The 18,631-nt window shown below is 44.1% G+C and overlaps 1 long non-coding RNA gene across 2 annotated transcripts in view; it reads right to left on the bottom strand.

The window, feature by feature from the left end:
* Window positions 1-18,631, bottom strand: part of LOC110398663 — a 72,008-nt gene that overhangs the window by 28,403 nt on the left and 24,974 nt on the right. The window contains exon 3 of one of the 2 annotated variants that reach the window (XR_002438534.1): window positions 8,000-8,101. The exons of the other annotated variant lie outside the window; for it this stretch is intronic. This is a non-coding gene — a long non-coding RNA (uncharacterized LOC110398663). The remainder of the gene's footprint in view (window positions 1-7,999; window positions 8,102-18,631) is intronic. 2 annotated transcript variants of the gene reach the window in all.

The following is an 18,631-nucleotide window of genomic DNA, read 5'->3' as shown; positions in this document are numbered from 1 at the left end:
AATTACAGAGACCAACAGCAGCCCCTGAGGCTGAACTAAAGAACATAAACTGTGGCAGCACATCTTCTGCTAAGCCTCCCCATGGCCGTGCCCTCTGCATCTTTTCAGGAAAGCAAACCACAAACCCTCCCGGCTCCCCACGGTCACTGGGGCTGGCATGTGCCAGTACGTTATTACTTTGGGACAGAGTGGCTGGAAAGTTGAACGGAGGAAAAGGATCTGGGCGTGTTAGCTGAAAGCCAGCAGTGTGCCCAGGTGGTCAAAAAGGCCAACAGCATCCAGGCTTGTGGCAGAAATAGTGCAGCCAGTAGGAGCAGGGAGGTGACTGTCCTTCTGGACCCAGCTCTGGTGAGGATGCACCTCAAGTGCTGCGTTCAGCCATGGGCCCCTCACTACAAGAAAGACATCGAGGCCCTGGAGCGTGTCCAGAGAAGGCAACAGAGCTGTGCAGGGTCTGGAGCGCATAAGGGTCTTATGGGGAGCGGCTGAGGGAACCGGGATTGTTCAGTCTGAGAAGAGGAGGCTCAGGGGAGACCTTACGGCTCTCTACAACTCCCTGAAAGGAGGTTGTGACGAGGTGGGGGTTGGCCTCTTATCCCAGGTAACAGCAATAGGATGACAGGTAATAGCTTTAAGTTGTGCCAGGGAAGGTTCAGGCTGGATATTAGGAAACATTCTCAGAAAGAGTGATGAGGCACTGGCACAGGCTGTCCAGGGAGGTGGTGCAGTCAGTGTCCCTGGAGGTGTTCAAAAACCATGGAGATGTGGCACTGAGGGACATGGTCAGTTGGACTTGGGGATCCAACTGGTCTTTTCCAACCTTAATGGTTCTGTGATTCTATGATTCTATCTTTTGTCCATCGACCCAGCAGAGGATGGAGAAGCTGCAATTGCAGCAGGAAGGTAATTTGGCTGCAAGAAGGGCTTCTTCGGCCGAACCTGGCTGCTGTGCTTGGTGAGACAGGGAGGGTACAACTGTGAGGGCTTATAAGGACTGGCAGGATAGAGTGTTAAGAGTTGAGACCTACCTGGTTTCCTTGCAGTCTCCATCTCGAACAGGATGGAGAGCTTTCACAGCAGCTCCTCCAGCACCACTTAATGCCATCACTCGTAGGCTTCAATGAAGCTTGAATACCGGCATTCACCTCGGGCCGGGTGTACGTACACCTCCTTTTTGCTAACCCCTAATGTATTCATTGCCTTATTTTCATACATGCTGATTGAATAGCGATTTATCCCTCCAGTGCGAGGCCGGTCCCCCCATACTAAATGTGAAATCTTTATTCCAACCAATGTCTAAATCATTGTTTTCTGGCGGCGCAGATCATGTGGCAGAGATTATTAATAGCTCTGGTCTCTACACCACTTGACACGGCGCTCCAGCTGTCATTCTGCTCCCTGGCTCGTATGATTCTTGCACTGGTGAAGTGCCAGGCTCGGGCCGAGCCCATCAGTCACTGTCAGGCGGCACCCGGTGATGAATAGCCCCGCAAGCGCCGTGGCGGGCCCAGCTCCCGTTCACACGCGCCTGACTTTCACCAGCTCCGGCCCGCCAGCTGAGGCTGGGCCTGCCGAGGTGGGCTGCGGCGACCTGGAAAGAGCACCTCCCGCACCCCGGATTAGTTAAAAATGAAACAAATCCTAATGCGATCATGTCACTAATTATGCATTTAATTCAGTTATGAGGAGCTAATGGCTCCCTCAGTGACAGCTTTCACTGCTAAAAGGCAATTCATTCCTGAAACCGAGAAATCTAATTACACAAAATGCTTCGTCCTAATCCTTTCAAAGAATAATCTTATTTGTAGACATTAACATCCCAGATGCTGCTGCTGTTTGTCCATTATGACAGTGTTTGTCCTGAATAATGTATAAATAGCTCTTTCTGGACAGTTGCATGTCACTAAATCAATACAATTTGCTGCCTTCTGTTACATTAAGTCAGCCTGGGCAAGCTGGAGAAAATTAACCTTTTGTTTCCCACTCAAAAGGGCCTTTGAAATTAGAAACAAGAAAGGGTTGAAGGGCCTATGGGAATCACGAGATCTCTTTTTTTAAGCCCGCAAAAGCATTCAGCAGATCTGCAGGCTGGTGATGGATCTGTCTTCCAAAATATTGGCGACACATTGCCAGGCAGCAGGGGAGGCACAAAAGGGAAAATGGTGCCCTCCTTTCTCATCTCTTCCTTAAACGTTTCTCGTTTCTTTTACCAAAGCAGCTTAATTACAGTAAACTCCCACTGTAGCGTTTTGTTGTCAAGGGAACAGTGCTGCTGCTGAGCTGTTCCTTACCACTAGTTGTGGCTCCCAGTGTAAGGTGAGTAACATCCCTGCCGTGTTGCTCTCTACACAAAAAGCCCTTCAAACAGACGGAAGATCCAAGAGAATAAGATGACTTTCCCTTATGCTGTATATAACTGAGAAGATGAGCTGAAGATATGCACCTTCAAAGAGAAGTACCACCAAATCATAGAATGGCTTAGGCTGGAAGGAACCTTTAAGACTATCTAGATCTGCCCCCCTAGCCATGGGCAGGGCTGCCAATCTGTAACCACTGCCAACACTACATCAGGCTGTCCAGGATCCCAAATGTGGAGACGGGTTTCCATCTTGTAGCTGTCACCTATTTATTGCATGCAACGTAACTGCCTTCATCTATTGCTCTGCTGAAGGACCAGCTCTGCCCTAGGTCTACTAGGAGAGTTCCAGACTTCCATGGGATGTTCCAGTGGTAGCTCAAGGGACGCTCTGAGGATTTATCAAATATCATCCTTATGGAAGCCTCCAGGATTTATGGTTTGTAAATCATCAACTTAGGACCCAGTGAAATCTCCCTCTCAGCCTTTGCCAGGCACCAGGAGGGTAGCTGAGCAGTGCTCAGGGCGGAGGAGAAGGCTCTGTGCGAACTCATAGCTATTACCAAACCCATTCTTCAATTCAAAGTAAGCACGAAGGGTACGTACTCAATGTTCCACTATAAAGCTATTAGGAAACGAAGCTCTTGGAAAAAGTCCAGCACTAAGAAATTATGTCCAAGCTCCTTGCAGAGTAGCAGTGACACCTTCAGCTCTTATTTTTCCCCCGTGTGTCCATTCAGGCAGCCTAAGGGCAACGGCACTAATCCACCGCCTTCCTGAAACAGCACTGAGGGAATTCGGCAGGCAGAAGGTCTGGGGGCAAGTTACAAAGTGACCTGCTACCCAAAAAAGTGCAGTGAGTGAGAAGACATCAAGGTTCTCAACTGTGATTTGACAAGTTGTTTGGGCTCTGACTACCACACAGGTTCTCTTGCTGTATTCCCGTGGCTTTCCATGGAGATAGCTAGATCTGCAGGGGCTGGGGGACACAGATACATGGTTATGTCAGATCAGCACTTTCCACATGTATTAAATGTGTTTAAAATATTCACTGTATCCATCTGAATATTTTTAGGGGGATTAATTGTTCAAATCTAAAAAGTTTATGCCACTCTAATGGACTACTAATGGAAGAAGCTTTTTAAAAAAGCTCTGCATTGTTCTGAGCCCGGACTGTGACCCAGCCACCAGGTATAATACGTACCAGTATCTATCTTACCCTGTGAAATTTAGATTGCAAATCCATTATGATAGAGTCTGTGTCTTTATGTATTGTGCACTGCTGAGCAAGCTCACAGAGCTCAATAAATAATAAATGGTAGGAACTTGACCTTGAATATTAAACGTGATCTGAACGATTCTTTGCCTGGGATTTCAGGATCCTTTTTCCCTCAGCAGCTTTGCCGTGGGCAGCTGTGACAGAACAGAGAACTTATCCCCACCTTCTTGCAGGGCTGGGTCTGATCCTGAGTCCCAGCTGTTTTCCGTGCTGACAAAAGAAGAGGGATGGCACTGCCCACTCTCGTGGCTGGTAGAGGATGCCAACGCAGGCAGCTCACTACTCCCAACGTCATCCACAGAGTTCCCCACTCCTGTTTGCATGGCAGAAGCCTTGTGTGAGCTCACCCAGGTAGGAAACTATGTATTTCAAATAATCTTGGGAACACTATTTCCCTTTGACCACCTCAGAAATAATTCCTGCATTGGTTGAGGGAAGACAGTGATAAAACACACAAGTACCGTCTGCTGGCCACAGTGGTTACAGTCGGTGCCTGGAACCTCATTTGGAGAACAGGATATCGCAAGGTTACTAATTTATTGCTGGCAGTGAAGAGGCCACATAGAAAGGGCTTCCTTACAGCTCTCATGATAAATAACAGTTCCCTCCTGCTTAGTCAGGAACTACTGCTTAGTGGTGGGTTTAGTTCTCATTTAATTAAACAAATCGGACACAGTCTCTCGTTTCTGGTAAAGAAAGACCACAGAAACTGGCAGACGCAGAGTCAGGAGGGCGAGGAGGCAAATTATGATATATTTTCCTTCCCAAAGGAGTCATGGGTCTTCAGAGAGGCCTTTTCACCCCTCATCACATTCACTGCCATGTGTTACCACACTGACAACTGAGCTGGCCAGATGAGAGAACCATGTCCACTACTGTAGGAGCAGAATTAGAGATCCAGAACAGAGAGGAAGACATAGGTGTGTAGGCACATATTACATCACCAAGTCAGTCTCCTGATTAAAAAGGGCATTGCAACTGTATCAGCAGGAACAAGAAGGAAATCCCTTGAATCACAGAATCATTAAGTTTGGAAAAGACCACTAAGATCATCATGTCCAACCATCCACCTACCACCAATATTGCCCCCTAAGTCATATCTCTAAGTACTATAACTACCCTTTCCTTGAACACCTTCAGGGATGGTAACTCCACCATCTCCCTGGACAGTCTGTTCCAGTGCCTGACAGCTCTGAGAGGAAATGTTCCCTAATATCCAACCTGAACCTCCCCTGGTGCAACTTAAGGCCACTTCCTCTCATCCTATTGCTAGTCATGCAGGAGCAAAAGCCGACCCCCACCTCGCCACAACCTCCTTTCAGGTAGTTGTAGAGAGCAATAAGGTCTCCCCTGAGCCTCCTCTGCTCCAGGCTGAACAATCCCAGTTTCCTCGGTCACTTCCTGTAAGACTTGTTGTCCAAACCCTTCACAGCTCCACTGCCTTTCTCTACAAGCCTTTCGACTTTCCAGCCCAGGAAAGAGCTGAGCCCATCCTGCCAGAGCGGAAAATACAGACCTGTGTCTGAGCAGCGGCGCACATGTGCCAAGGGATCACCTCAGGGATAAACAAGGGGGAAGGAGAGCCAGGGAACACAAGTTCCTGACCTTTTTCCTCAGAGATGCTGTTCTTCTATTTCCCAAGTGAGCTTTGGTTTTATCTAGTGTTATCACTGGGCATCTGAAATGAAAAATGACTATCACAAAGCATTTCTCAACTAAGTCCTTATTTTCACACTCTGGAATAGCTTCCAAAAGGAAAATCTATCACAATGCCATTTAAGAGGGAAGTGATTAATATATTTTTTTATCTTCCAAAATAATACACCTATAGAAGCTGTCTAGGTATCGGCTGCAGCACCATACTTTCCGCCTGTATTTTCATGTATTCCAGGTTTTTTTTTCTGTTTGCTGCAAGATTGTTTTAGCAGTCAGTGAGAAGAAGAAAATCACTGTAAACTCAACACTCCTTATGAGGATAGAACAAATAGCATCAGTTCCATAACTATTGAAAAACTACAGATCCATGAAAAAACTACCTTTAAAATTTAAAATAATAAATGTTATGTTACCACTTACCCAAGGATCAGAGCAACAACGTATTCATTCCAGCTGAGAATAACAAGGTAACCTCAAGCAGTACCCAGAGGCTTGCAATGCTGGGTTGGGCACATTGCTTGTACTGCATGCTCAAAACACCAGAGGTACCTCAGAGATTGTTTGAGCAGCACCTGAAGAGTCAGAGGCTCAGGAAAGGCAGCATCTAGCAGGCCACCATCAGCTCAGCTCTGCACTTGGTGCACTGCAACATTTGTGCCTGCCTGAGCAGGCCTGGGTGGTCAGGCAGAAAACACAGCTGAGCAGCAGGGCTCGGGCACCCCTCCATCACTGTCACTAAGTGAAACGGAGTACCCTTACATCATTTCATTTACTATTTCAATGATTACATAGATCATTGCCTTCTCATTGTTTCAGTGATAGATTTAATTAACTTCCAATTAATCACAGAGGGTGATATTTAATGCTCAGCCCTGCACCAAGCGCAGTGTCACAGACCAAAGAATATATTTTGAAGGCTTCAGTAATCAAGAGGTCATGGAAGATAGATGTTGCTCACCAAAAAGAGAGAGAGAGAAGATAAATTTGTGTGTCTGCTTTGCCCTAGCTAACTGTTTTAGGATAATCGTTTCACATCCAAATTATAACTTTCCAAAAGGTCCATCCATGCACAAAGCCTGATAAAAGGGAGCAGGAAGGGGGCAGGTAATAGGGTCATCTTAGAGACTCCATAGGGCTGTAATTCCTATCTGAAGGCAGCAGCAGCAGCATTTGCAGCTGCAGTAGTTAAAGCCCTGACAAATTGGAGGAATTTTCTGTTGGATGGAACGTTTTTTTTTAAAAAAAAAACTAAACCCAAATCAATGACAAAAAGAAGAGTTTCATCACATTAGGAGTGATAACACGCAGCACAAACCCTAAATCTCATCTGCTGCCTTTCTAGTGATGGGGTGTCAATGTCAGGCCACGTGCCAGTGGCCTTCTAGAAGGGTTTCACAAGGCCTTCATTAGAAATGGAAAAAAAAAAAAAAAAAGCCTACAGGCACAATGCCTAACAGGACTAACTGTTTGGTCTGAAAGAAAAGACAACAGCATTCAGATGGGACAGTAACAAGAACCCAGAGAATATGGAAGGACCATAAAGAAAGAGGAAACCAGCTCTGGTTTGAAGAGGCCACAAGATTTGAGACGTTATCCATGAGATATGTCAAGAAGTCCCTGAGTAAGTGGAAGGCTTGGACAGAGAGGTCAGGTGAGCCGGGGCAGCAGTGCAGAAAGTCATGTATGCACCGAACTTCCCCCCACAGCAATCATAGAATCACAGAATCATTAAGACCTCTAAGATCACCAAGTCTAACCACCAACCCATGCCCAAAATGCCCACTGACCATGTCCCTCAGTGCCACATCCACACGGATCTTGAACTCCCCCAGGAATGGTGACTCTACCACCTCCCTGGGCAGCCTGTGCCAGTGCCTCACCACTCTTTCTGAAAAGAAGTTTTTCCTAATACCTAACTGGAATCACCACTGGAGGCCAGCCCATCCTTGGCTGCTCACTCACATTGGCCTCAGACTTCTGGCCCGAGCAGGTCCTGCACCACTACCTTCCTCACCGCCTCCACAAACACACTGTCTACTGCCAGCCTCAGCACCTGTCTTTCCTTTCACAAAGAGCCACAGGAGAGGAGGAATGTTCCCAGACCCTTGTAACCAGCAAAGCTCCCTGTCTGGGGCAATTGTTCCACAGTATGTAGTGTAAAAGCAAATACAGCGAGAAACAAAGGAGCAAGTGCATGCTTGTGGAGAAATCTTCCCGTAAGGACTTCTCCCATGTGGGCAGTTCTGGCCAACCTGACACGGCGACAGTAAATTCAGCAATGAGCATGTGCATGCATGTGTGAGTGGGACAGAGGCACAGCAGGAAAGCTTCTAACAAATGCAGAGTATGATTCTTCCCTTTCCTTTCCTATGGCTAATCTCTGAGTGCAAAGTAATTATCTTTCTCATGACTTTAAATCTCTCTCTCTGGTATATTCTTGCCTGTCCGACATGACTTTACAGCTCCTTCATCTGGCACACAGCTGGCATGCCTCACGGTGGATTCCTCTAAAGAGTGATTTAAAGTTGCTTTCCATCAGTGTAAAACTAATGAGCAAGAAACATCTTGACACATGGTAACTGTAAGCAACACACTTGGTCAGCTGCGCAGGAGAAAGGCACCCTCACTTAAGGCTTTCCAACTGTTCCCGTACAAGCACTCACAAGACTCAAAGCCCAGGATGCTTATTTATTGGTATCTTCACTTACCCAGGTGTCTCTTTTCAGATGGACACTCCACATTTCCAGTATATCTTCCCATCTGGAAGTGCTGCTTCTCTCTCCCTCTGTTTCTAGAGATGCACACTGAAACTGATCAGAGTTTTAAATCGCAGAACATGCTGACTGCTTTTAGTTTTGCAAAAAGAAAAAAAAAAATAATAATAATAATAATAAAATAATAATCAACCTGAAGCTTTTTCTGTAGCCCTGACCAGCAGGGTATCTCAGCACCCTGTTCCAATAGGATGAACACAGCCTGCTAGCTTCACCACTGTGATCCTGGATTTACCTCAGCTGAACCAAAACACTGTGAAATTATTTCAGATTTACACAGGCATAGATGAGAAGAGAGTTTTGACCCCATCCAATTTATTTTCATTTCTCCCCTGTGAAACAGAGAAGCCTGAGCATAAATGAAACCTCGAGCCAGCCTTTTCTAACACAAATAACTAAAGCTAGACACCAAGCAGGCTCAGGCCTTTAAAGATAAGCATCCCCATTTACTTTACCTCCATCTAAATAACAGTTTGTTGGCATTTCAAGGATTTGGCTCACTTGAAAGCCAGCTCCTTTATTTAGAACCTAGATGTGATTTTGTGGTCATTTTCAAAACCATGAATGCAACTGAGGTGATGCTCACTACTGGAACTTGGTATCTAACAGCCAAGTGTTTGAAACTTCATGCTTCACAGCCACATTTTTCATAGCCAAAATTTAAAGCATGTTGTCTGTAACATATTCTTTAAACATAAAATCATCTGTGGAGAGAGAATGTCTTCCCCTATGTAAGACCACTCAGTAAATTCTTGTGGAGTCCTAAGACTCTCTAAGGCAAACGTTTCTGTCTTACTTGAATATACATAAGGCAAGGCTTGTATGATCCCAGCCAGATGTAGTTGTGGGAAACAAAACAAACACCACAGAAAGAAGCCTTTACTCACAAATGATCTAAAGATGAATGGAAGAACAGCTTTTGTGCCTGAAAGTTTGTGTGCTTTTTCCAAAACATAACAGACTTCCTGGAAAGAGGATCCCAAGCCCGGTGGACCATACTCTCCAAGCAGGCCAACGTGACCAAACCAACACCAAACTCACACGCGTTTTCTTTTAAACACTGTCATTCATGAGTCCTTGGTCTACTTTATGCCTTCCTTCTCAATTCATCCTGAACCCTAATTACAAATAAATACTTTATCTCTTCCTTGCAGACTAATACTTTGCTATTGCCTTTGTTATATCAATGCCATCCATTCTACGTCCCCTATTCATAAATCATGTTACGTTACTGTGGAAGAGTGTTAGTCTGATTTGAAAATATCAGTTTTTGACAAATTTCTCCTGAGTGTTACATATCCTTTCAGTTACCTTCCATATGCCTTGAAGAAACTAATGTTGTGTTACAGAATATTCAACAGCAGAAGTTTAACTGATATACTTTAACTTCCTCTTTTCTTGATCAGTGCTCTCTCCGGCTTTCTTTTTTCTTTCTTCTCCCCAAAGACCATTTCCCATTCCCAAACACAATTCCCTGCCTCCTAGATCTGCACAGACAAATGGATCATCTTCTGCACTCCCCAACACCATGGGAAAAATGCTTGCTCCGTCTCTTACATGAACAACAGAGCTGACTGCAGAGCACGGTGACATACTTGAACTTCTCCCACTCTGTAACATCTCAGTCTGCACCAACCACAACACTCACCACAAAACTGCCACAGAAAAGCAAACAAAAACCAGTCCCTCCCCATTCTAGCCTTTCTGCCCCATTACAGGAGTACAGTATGAGCACTTCCTCAAAAGAAACTCGGTGTTGAGCAGAAATCAAATATGCAGGGAAAGTAAGGACAGGCATCTTAGCAAATGTGTGGGCACATATCCATACACACCATGCTGTCCAGGTGTGTCATTCTGTCACTGTACAGCTGACAACAGTCTAACAACAAGCCTGGTGTAGAAGAGCATCCTTCACTTGTCTCCTGGCCACAATCCCTCTGAAACACTGGAGAATGAAAAGGCATTTCTACTACGACCCCAAAATACTTGCTGCACAAACACATCAAGATACTCTAAAAATGAAGCAGGTATAAGCCTACTTCCTAGCAAAGCGGCATCACTGCTTGCTGAAGGACATGACTGCTAGTTCGTACGAACACCCAATCTCAGTTTGTGCAGGACAGCACCCGTGCAGTGCTGTTCCCTGGAGGCTGACTGTCTGCAGTTTCTGCTGTCTGGACCTGGCCTTGTCGATAGCTCAGAATCATGCAAGCGGCCCTTCCCAAAAGTTATAAACAGCAGGGGCAAAACCCTACACCTTGCTGCAAGTCCTGCTGCTTCCTTAAAAATATCCAGTGCTGGACACTGCAAATGCTGGAAAAGACGAATTGCTGGTCTGATTTAAAGCAGTTGTAAATCTTTCCAGCTGTCTACCTCTCCATTTACTTTCAGAGGTTATAAAACACCCAGGGACTGAGGAAGACATCTGTGGAGCTGAAGGCTCCTGGACATGCACGCAGTGAGGAGAAGCATCAGAGGTCCTAGGCAGTTGGATCCTGCTAACCTTGAGAGCTTAGGCCTCAATCTCTTTCTCTGCAGCTACCAGAATTCATCTCTTCTTTGGGTCAGCGAAGTTAAAAGCTCAGAAAGGATGCCAGGAAGAGAAGAGACAAGAAAAAAGGATTTGATCCTTTAAGAAAAGACCAAATCACGTATACCTGCAGTGCTGGAAAATGATTTTGGAAACAGCCTTATACCACCTTGAAAGACATAACCACCAGACTCACATCCATTCTCAGCCTACAGAGGTGTCCCTTTGGTCCCCGCCCCTCGTGGTGACTCAAGGTTACTCCACTTACAGTGGTCATTTTTGTATCCATGAGTACATATTAATGTGCCTCCAGACTATTGAGATGGAGCTTGTCAACATCCCCATCACCTTACATTAAATTTCCTGCAGTCTTAATAAGGTGCAGTTTTGCTTGACTGCACCTTGTATCTCTACTGAATTAAGACCTCCTACATTGGTGCACTCATTGTAACAAAAAAATAAACATATTTCTATATATTTATGTGGCCACCCTTCCTAGCAAATAACAAACAAGAGGGCATCTGTCGACAGGGTCTTGATGGATTTCAATCTTGCAACCTCTGCGTCTCTGCCTCTGACTGCATCAGCTTATTTGGCCTAATTAACCTGAGTTTTCCTTGCTCAACAGAAATCATCCCCATGAAAAAGACATAGCTTGCAGATTCTGAGAAGGGTTTTTCTGTTTTGAAATATGAATGAGAACATGCTCCAGGCCATCTGGCGCTGGCCTTAGTAAATTCCAAAATGGATTTATTACAAATTAAAAAGGAATTTTGGAAGTACATATTTTTCAGATCATTCTAGTGTCTACATATAGCTTGAGACTGCAGAAGTGTGGTGATGCACAGTCAATATTAGAACAAAGGTTCCCCCCAAAAATCTTTCTCCGCTTCTAATGATTAACCCTAAGGGCTGGGCTATTGGTGTTTGCCTGTAGCAGCAGCTATCATGGCTTCTCAAAGACAGACTTGCTCTCACGTTGAAACAAGCATCACAGATAATTAACGCCTGGAAAGCATTTGCCGTGTTTCAGTGGGGATTAGGTGTGGCCATGAAAGAAGTCAGCAGGATCCACTTGCACCACTCAAAAAAAAGGAGTTTCATCCTAGCAGGGTCCCCTCACACCGTAAGGCAACACGTTGCAGTGGACAGAGACCTCATTTACCACTACCCAAAACAACTGCAGACCTGGAAGCACATACCAAACACGTGCAACACTCAAGATAATACAGTTGTTGTAAAGGCAGGAATTAGTCTGAGCATCATGAACATTAATGCAATTGCACTGCTAATGAGACCTGAGCAAGTAACTCCAGATGGTGATGCACCAAACTGTTTGGGGAGTTCAGCAGCGCACATCACTGTGTGGCACAGCTATCCCTCATGGGATGCTCCTGGGACATTTGTTTCCTACAACTATTTGTTGGAAATCTGCTTGTTCCATGTAACCTGCCAGTCTAGCAGCAGGCACTATGAGTTATCACCCAGTTCAACGACGACGGCAGGTTTGTTTCTCTGCTTGCCTGTTGTCAGGAGCAGAATTTGGCCTTTTGAGCACAAAGGAGAGAAATAAGATGGTGGGATAGTGACCCTCCTACACTCTGTTGCTGCAGGAGCAAGAGCTTTAAACTGGTAATTTTAAAAGCACCATTCTGTTAAATAAATAATCCAAGAAATTGGGAAAGCTGATTTTCTAGTCAAAGAACAAACTCATTTCTGAGTAGTTTCGTTCACTTGGGAATAGTGCATATTTAATAGGAAAGAAATGCCTACCAAAGCCCAGATGCAAGATTTACATTCGACTGAATGAAAAGGGATACTGAAAAGAATTGCTACATTTTGGTGGATATCTTCAGCTTTCAGTATTTGCGAATTTAGGAACACTTTAATTTTCAAAGAGCTTTCACTGAGGCATGGCTATCCCCTAAAAAAAAAATGAAAAAGCAAACTTGCTGAAAAAAATTAATTTCCAGTGGTTCTGTTCTATTCCCTCAGGTCTTTAAAAATCTCAGATTGAAATGGATGAATATGCAAGTGCCACTTATTGACGGCCTCCCACAAGCAGTGAAATCCTTTGAAATCATTGTGGAGGTAATTGTAAAAGAAGTTATATGCATAAAATTACTTCTCTGGTGCAATACGGATCATAAATCAGTTCACAATCTATCTAGCCACAACTATTTCAATCTAGAAGATTTAAAAATATGTATCTATACGTAAAAACCCAAAGCTGAATGATTAGTAACGTAGGGACATGCGATTGGAAAACGTATTTCTCTCTTAATGTGATGCTGCACAAAGGAGCTGTAGAATATTTTCATACTCATTGGACTTAGCACAGCAGCTTGCTGGCTGATGGGTTTTGTATTACCTAATTAAACCAACGCGGTGAAAACGTTTGGCCAACCCTAGCCACAGTGGTGACTGGGCTTGATTATATGTGTAACAAAATATTCTTTTATTTTATTTTTCCCTTACATCTCTTGAAGGTCAAGAAGTCACCTGTGCAGAAGCATAGGGTTCTCAGTGCTTTGCCTAGTCATTCAGTGTCACACGTCAATTGGTTTTAAAGAGCCAGCTCACAGGTGGCAGAAAAGGAAGGGAAGGCATCAGCTACAGATCAGTCAGACCACTGGTGACAGAGAGAAAGCTGTGTGCTCCTGAATGACTGGCATGCTACACATCACCAACAGCACCTGTGTGGGGTCGAAGCCACAGGGGTTGGATGGGACCTCTGGAGATCCCCCAGCCCAACCCCCTGCTAAAGCAGTTCCCTGCAGCAGGTCGCACAGGAAAGTGTCCAGGCGGGTCCTGAATACCTCCAAAGAAGGAGACTCCTGGGCAGCTGGTCCAGCGCTCGGTCACCCTCACAGGAAAGAAGTTCTTCCTCATGTTCATATGGACTTCCTGAGTTCCAGTTTGCGTCCGTGGCCCCCATTGCTGCACACTACAGAAAAGAGCCTGGCCCCACACACTTGACTCCCACCCTTTAGATAGCGATAAGCATTGATGAGATCCCCTCTCACCCTTCTCTTCTCCAGGCTGAACAGCCCCAGTGCTCTCAGCCTTTCCACATAAGGGAGATGCTCCAGGTCCCCATCATCTCTGTCACTCCCCACTGGGCTCTTTCTAGGAGATCTTTGCTGTAAGTAACTGTAACTGGGGAGCCCAGAACTGCACACAGTATTTCAGATATGGCCTCTCCAGGGCACTTCCCAGCTAATCTCAGAAAAACACAAAACTCTGAAAGTGATGTGTTCTGTTGAACAGATCCTATGCAACAAAATACGAAGATTATCAGCATAGGCTGCCCAGGGAGGCGGTGGAGTCACCATCCCTGGAGGTTTTCAAAAAAGGGTAGATATGGCACTGAGGGACATGGTCAGTGGGCATGGGTTGATGGTTGGACTTGATGACGGTGGAGGTCTTTCCAACCTTAACGATTCGATGGTTCTAGGATTTTTAGAAGTTCGCAAAAAGGATTGGCAGGGTTGGCTGAGATGAAACATGGAGCAGGTACGTCCACTAAGGTCCACACCCAAGTTTTATTTCCTCCTAAGGAAAAACCTTACAGAAAGGCCCTAGATCAATTGCTTCATTTTGTAAGTAGGAAAATATTTTAAAATGTGAAATAAATACATTCGGTGGACCCTGAGCTTTACAGAGGAAAACACTCTGCAAAAGGATATTTCCAAAGGACAACACAAGCAGATTCTGACTGTGTTCACATACTTAGAATAACAGTAGGTGAAATACATTATTAGTGACTGTTGATGTTGACTTTTACATTTTCCAAGGGTAAGGTTTATGACTAATGAGTCCCATAGTAGCCCCATGTTACAAGAAATAACACCATTATAATATCAAAGCAGTAACCAGAGCACAGAGCAGACTGCAATGCAACGCTGAAGTGGAATCGTGCTTACACTGTGGGTTTTCTCCCCTCTGCTTTAAAGAGATTAGTTTTTAAATTAAAAATGAAGACGGTTGCTTTTCACCTCAAAAGCGATTTGGAAAATTGCCTCTAACCGACCTACACTTCCCTGCCTCGTACACAGAACGGGAAGACATCATTTCCCTGCACTGTCACACAGATGCTGCGCACCAGAGCAGCCGTGGTCTATGAGGCACTGGAGGTTGGGTCATGTCCGTGCTCCAAGTCAGCAACAGGATTTCAGTCCTCGGGCTCCCTGACCTCTACATCCAGCAATGGATGCTGTTTTTCTGTGCAGAAACAGCTGGCTCTTGCTTCTGGCTTCTCAAACTACAGGATCTCAGCTTTTAAAATAAATTTGGTGAGAGGCACTGACCACTTGGAGCAAGCATTAAGGGATCCTACCACGATTTCTTTTTGTTTGTGGGTGTTTTTTTTTGTTGTTGTTAGGACAAAGAAAACAAACTTTAATTTTTCTACGATCCAATCTTGGAATCTGAAGCAGTTTTGAACATTACGTATGACACGGGTAAAGCTGTTTTAACAGAAAAAGCCTTTTTCCATCTCACTACATTCAAGTTAAAAAGGCAAAAAACAAAGCCATATAAGTTGAAAGTTTTCATTGCTGGATTTTCCATTTTAATCAGAAAAGGCTTATATATATTTTATATGCATATTCACAATGCAATCAGATACCTCATCAAGAGTAACTTTAAAACACAGTCCATAAAAATTGAGTATATAACATCTCTGATACTGTGATAAAATACCAACAGGAATGAGCATTCCTTTTGAATTTTTTTCACCATTTTTAACATGATCTTCACACTGGAAAGCTGAAAAGGGTCTGCATGCTCTGCGTACTTATCTTGCTGATGTCACCAGGTCTGTTAGAAGTAGAACTTACACTCACAACTGACATAGCTCTGACACTAAATCTCAGTAACATGGAATCTCTCAGAGGCACCACAGCGTGCCAGCGGGCACAAATATCCGCAGCAATAAAATAGACACATGGAATCCAGCAAAACCTCTAGCCCAACTAAATGCTTCCCACTGCCTTTGCTCCATCGCCTGGCCGATGCTCATCGCTTTCCATGGGCAGCTCCTCAGAACGCAGCTTTCCCTCCTTAGCTAACTTGACCGTGGCTCAGCTGAACAAATAAATTGTTTCAGTTCACTATTTTTATCTTGGGTTTGTATCCACACCCAGAGATCACTCCTTCCCATCTCCTCTTGCTGCAGCGCTTTCCCAACTTCTCCTTGCAGCGGGGCAGGGGAGCTCTGAACATCCTGTCCCAGCCTTTCCCAGGGGCTGCCCTGCTTTCCTACTTCTCAGAAAGAGAGAAAGGCAGGAAAACACATCCAGCTGGTATGGATGTATGCCTTCTCCCCCATTTTTGCCTTTTTTTTTCTTTAATTAAGTTTTCAAAGTGATCATTATATCCTGTACACCTAAACACGACTTGGCCGCTTCACATGATTTTCCTTTATCCTAACTCCAAGACTACCAACTAGCATCACAACTCTTCAGAAGGAAGCTGTAATTGCAGCTTAAATTGCTAGCATCCACAACAGGATCAGATCAGACACCCCTGACAAAGTCAATCAGCTGTTTCCCCTTTGCAGCACATCCTTCTCACAGCATTATCTCCCCAGTACATATTAAGAGGCCGTTACACCTGCAAGATCCACATCTACATGATCTCTGATTTTAAAATATTGGTGTCTTAGCTATGAAAATAGAGAGAACAAGGGCACGCCACTTGATTTCTACCTCTCATCAGCCACTTCTTCCCCACAGCATCTCTCCTTCTCATGCACACACTCACAGTTCATTTCTCTGATCCAGAGGAGGAAACAGAGCATTGCTGAGCTTGTTTCATCACTGCAAAAGAAGCTGTCATTTCCAACAGCTGCAAACATTGCAAGCAAATTAACAAGACAAATTAACCAAAACACCAGGTGCGATTCATTTACCAGTTCACATGATTGACATGCATCTCCACCCACCTACTATTACCTTAATGAAGATGCCATAAAAACTCCTAGTTACCTCAATGAAGATGCCATAAAAATTCCTTCTAACTTAAAAGTCAGCAATTAGTATAGTTTAAGCGTGTATAAACTCAGAAGCTGTTGGGCCATCCACCCAGTGGGGTGGCTATTAGTGAAATGAAAGAGGGAAGACCCAGAATGCAAATCAGAAGCTGCGTGAGCTGAATAATTTCACTTTTGAGAGCAGCCTGATGGATGTCCCATCAGTAAGGGAGCCTGCTCCTCTCTCCTGTACGCACTGTTCCAGATGGACGGTACCACAGCACACCTTTGGCACCTACCCCCTGGGCAAAGCAGAAGGGCTGGCCCTAATACAGGTTAGGCAAGCGATGTAGTTGGAAGGTTAAGGCTTGTATCAGAGAAGGATTTGTAAGATTAGGCTCGTTCTCTTGACTGCTTACTCAATTTGCAGACAAAATTTAGATGAAAGCATCTACCAATAATCTGTGTGTATAGATCTGGCCAGAAGTGCTGGTGCTCATCTGAGGAACAGCCCTCATCTTTCCTGAAGCTTCCACTGAGAAACTGCATTTTCATCAGTAGAACTGCTGGGGAAAGCAACTCCCTTTTAGCTTACCAAAAAAAATCCCCACATTCAAATCGCTCCCATTTTTTTTCAGTGCAAAATTACTTTTCACTTTTCACTAGTCTAATGGGGATTCATGGAGTAAAACCCTTTTATGACCCTGCCCCACTGTGATTCACTGTGGTAAGTACACCCCAGGGACAGGTGGAAGTGGCAGATGAAATTGCATGGAAGAACCTTTTCCTTATGATGAGGTATTAGGAAAAATTTCTTCTCAGAAAGACGGTGGGGATGTGGCACTGAGGGACCTGGTTAGGGAGGATGGTGGGGATGGGTTGGGGTTGGACTTGGTGATCTTAGAGGTCTTCTCCAACCTTAATGATTCTACAATTGTCCTGCCACAATGGGTTATCTATTATCTACAGAGAATTTTAGCTCATTAACTAGATGGTGTTGTATTAACATAGTCTGAGTGTCACACTCATTTACTCCACTGGTCTGTCTGGTTTAAAAATCAAACACGCACCAGATCTGAGACTATGACAAGCCTGAGATAACAGATCAGCTTGAAAATATCAGCTAATATTCTGGGGAACAGCAAGGATCTGCCTTTGTACATTTAAAGGTAGTGGCTGCTTTAATGTGCATTGTAAACTCAACTGCAAATTCCAAGCAGCTGATCCAAAACAACAATCAAAACTAAATCTCCAGAATAGTTCTGAGCTTTTGAAACGCATGTCATCATCTGAATTATTTGGCTGAGCTCACTCTTTTTGTCTTCCACTACAGAAGCCAGTACCTCAAAAGAGGTACCTCTTGAAAGAGGTCAAAACACGGTTTGTTACCAAGTCAGTGTATTTGCTTTGAGGGTTGTGGGTTTTGTTGTTGATCATTTGTGCTGCTTTTGTTGTGTTTTTTTTTTTTTTAACATGACTAATATGGAACCACAAAGACCTTGCAGAATAAACAAAAGAAATGTTAGGGTTTTTTTTAATAGAAAATTTCATAGTGATGATTAGCAGGCTAGGGAATTTTTACTTCACAAAGAGACACTATAAAGGAAGTGGCTGTTTATCCAGTTCCTGGGAAAATAACTAAATGCTGGCTGGTATTTATTCAGCTGAATTATTAGAATAGCATTTGCTTCTATACTTAAAGTTGTGTCAGCATTTCCATTATGAAACTTAGCACTTAAGAAAATCAACCCAGAAGCAAATTGGTTAATAAATAAAAGTAACCCCAATAAATCAAATTAGCTTTTTATGAAGTTAAATTGCTTTTTAAAATTCTGATGATTTAAAAAGATATTGGAAAGAACAAAGAGATGTTAGTAGCAGAAACCCTTCGGGATATTTTGATACTGAGAAATATTTAAAATGTCTGTATGGTAAGATTTGAGACGAACTTAATATTTTTTCTCAGCACGTATCAGAATAAAGACAAGATTGGGAATTATCTCCCCGACAATCTTGTCGTATAAATTTACTCTGCTATGTAAGGACAGAAACTGACTCTTAT

This window comes from Numida meleagris, chromosome 4 (assembly GCF_002078875.1).
Source record: "Numida meleagris isolate 19003 breed g44 Domestic line chromosome 4, NumMel1.0, whole genome shotgun sequence".
Classification (NCBI taxonomy): Eukaryota; Metazoa; Chordata; class Aves; order Galliformes; family Numididae; genus Numida; species Numida meleagris.
Note: the sequence above shows the minus strand (reverse complement) of the source record. Positions and strands in the feature narration are given on the sequence as shown.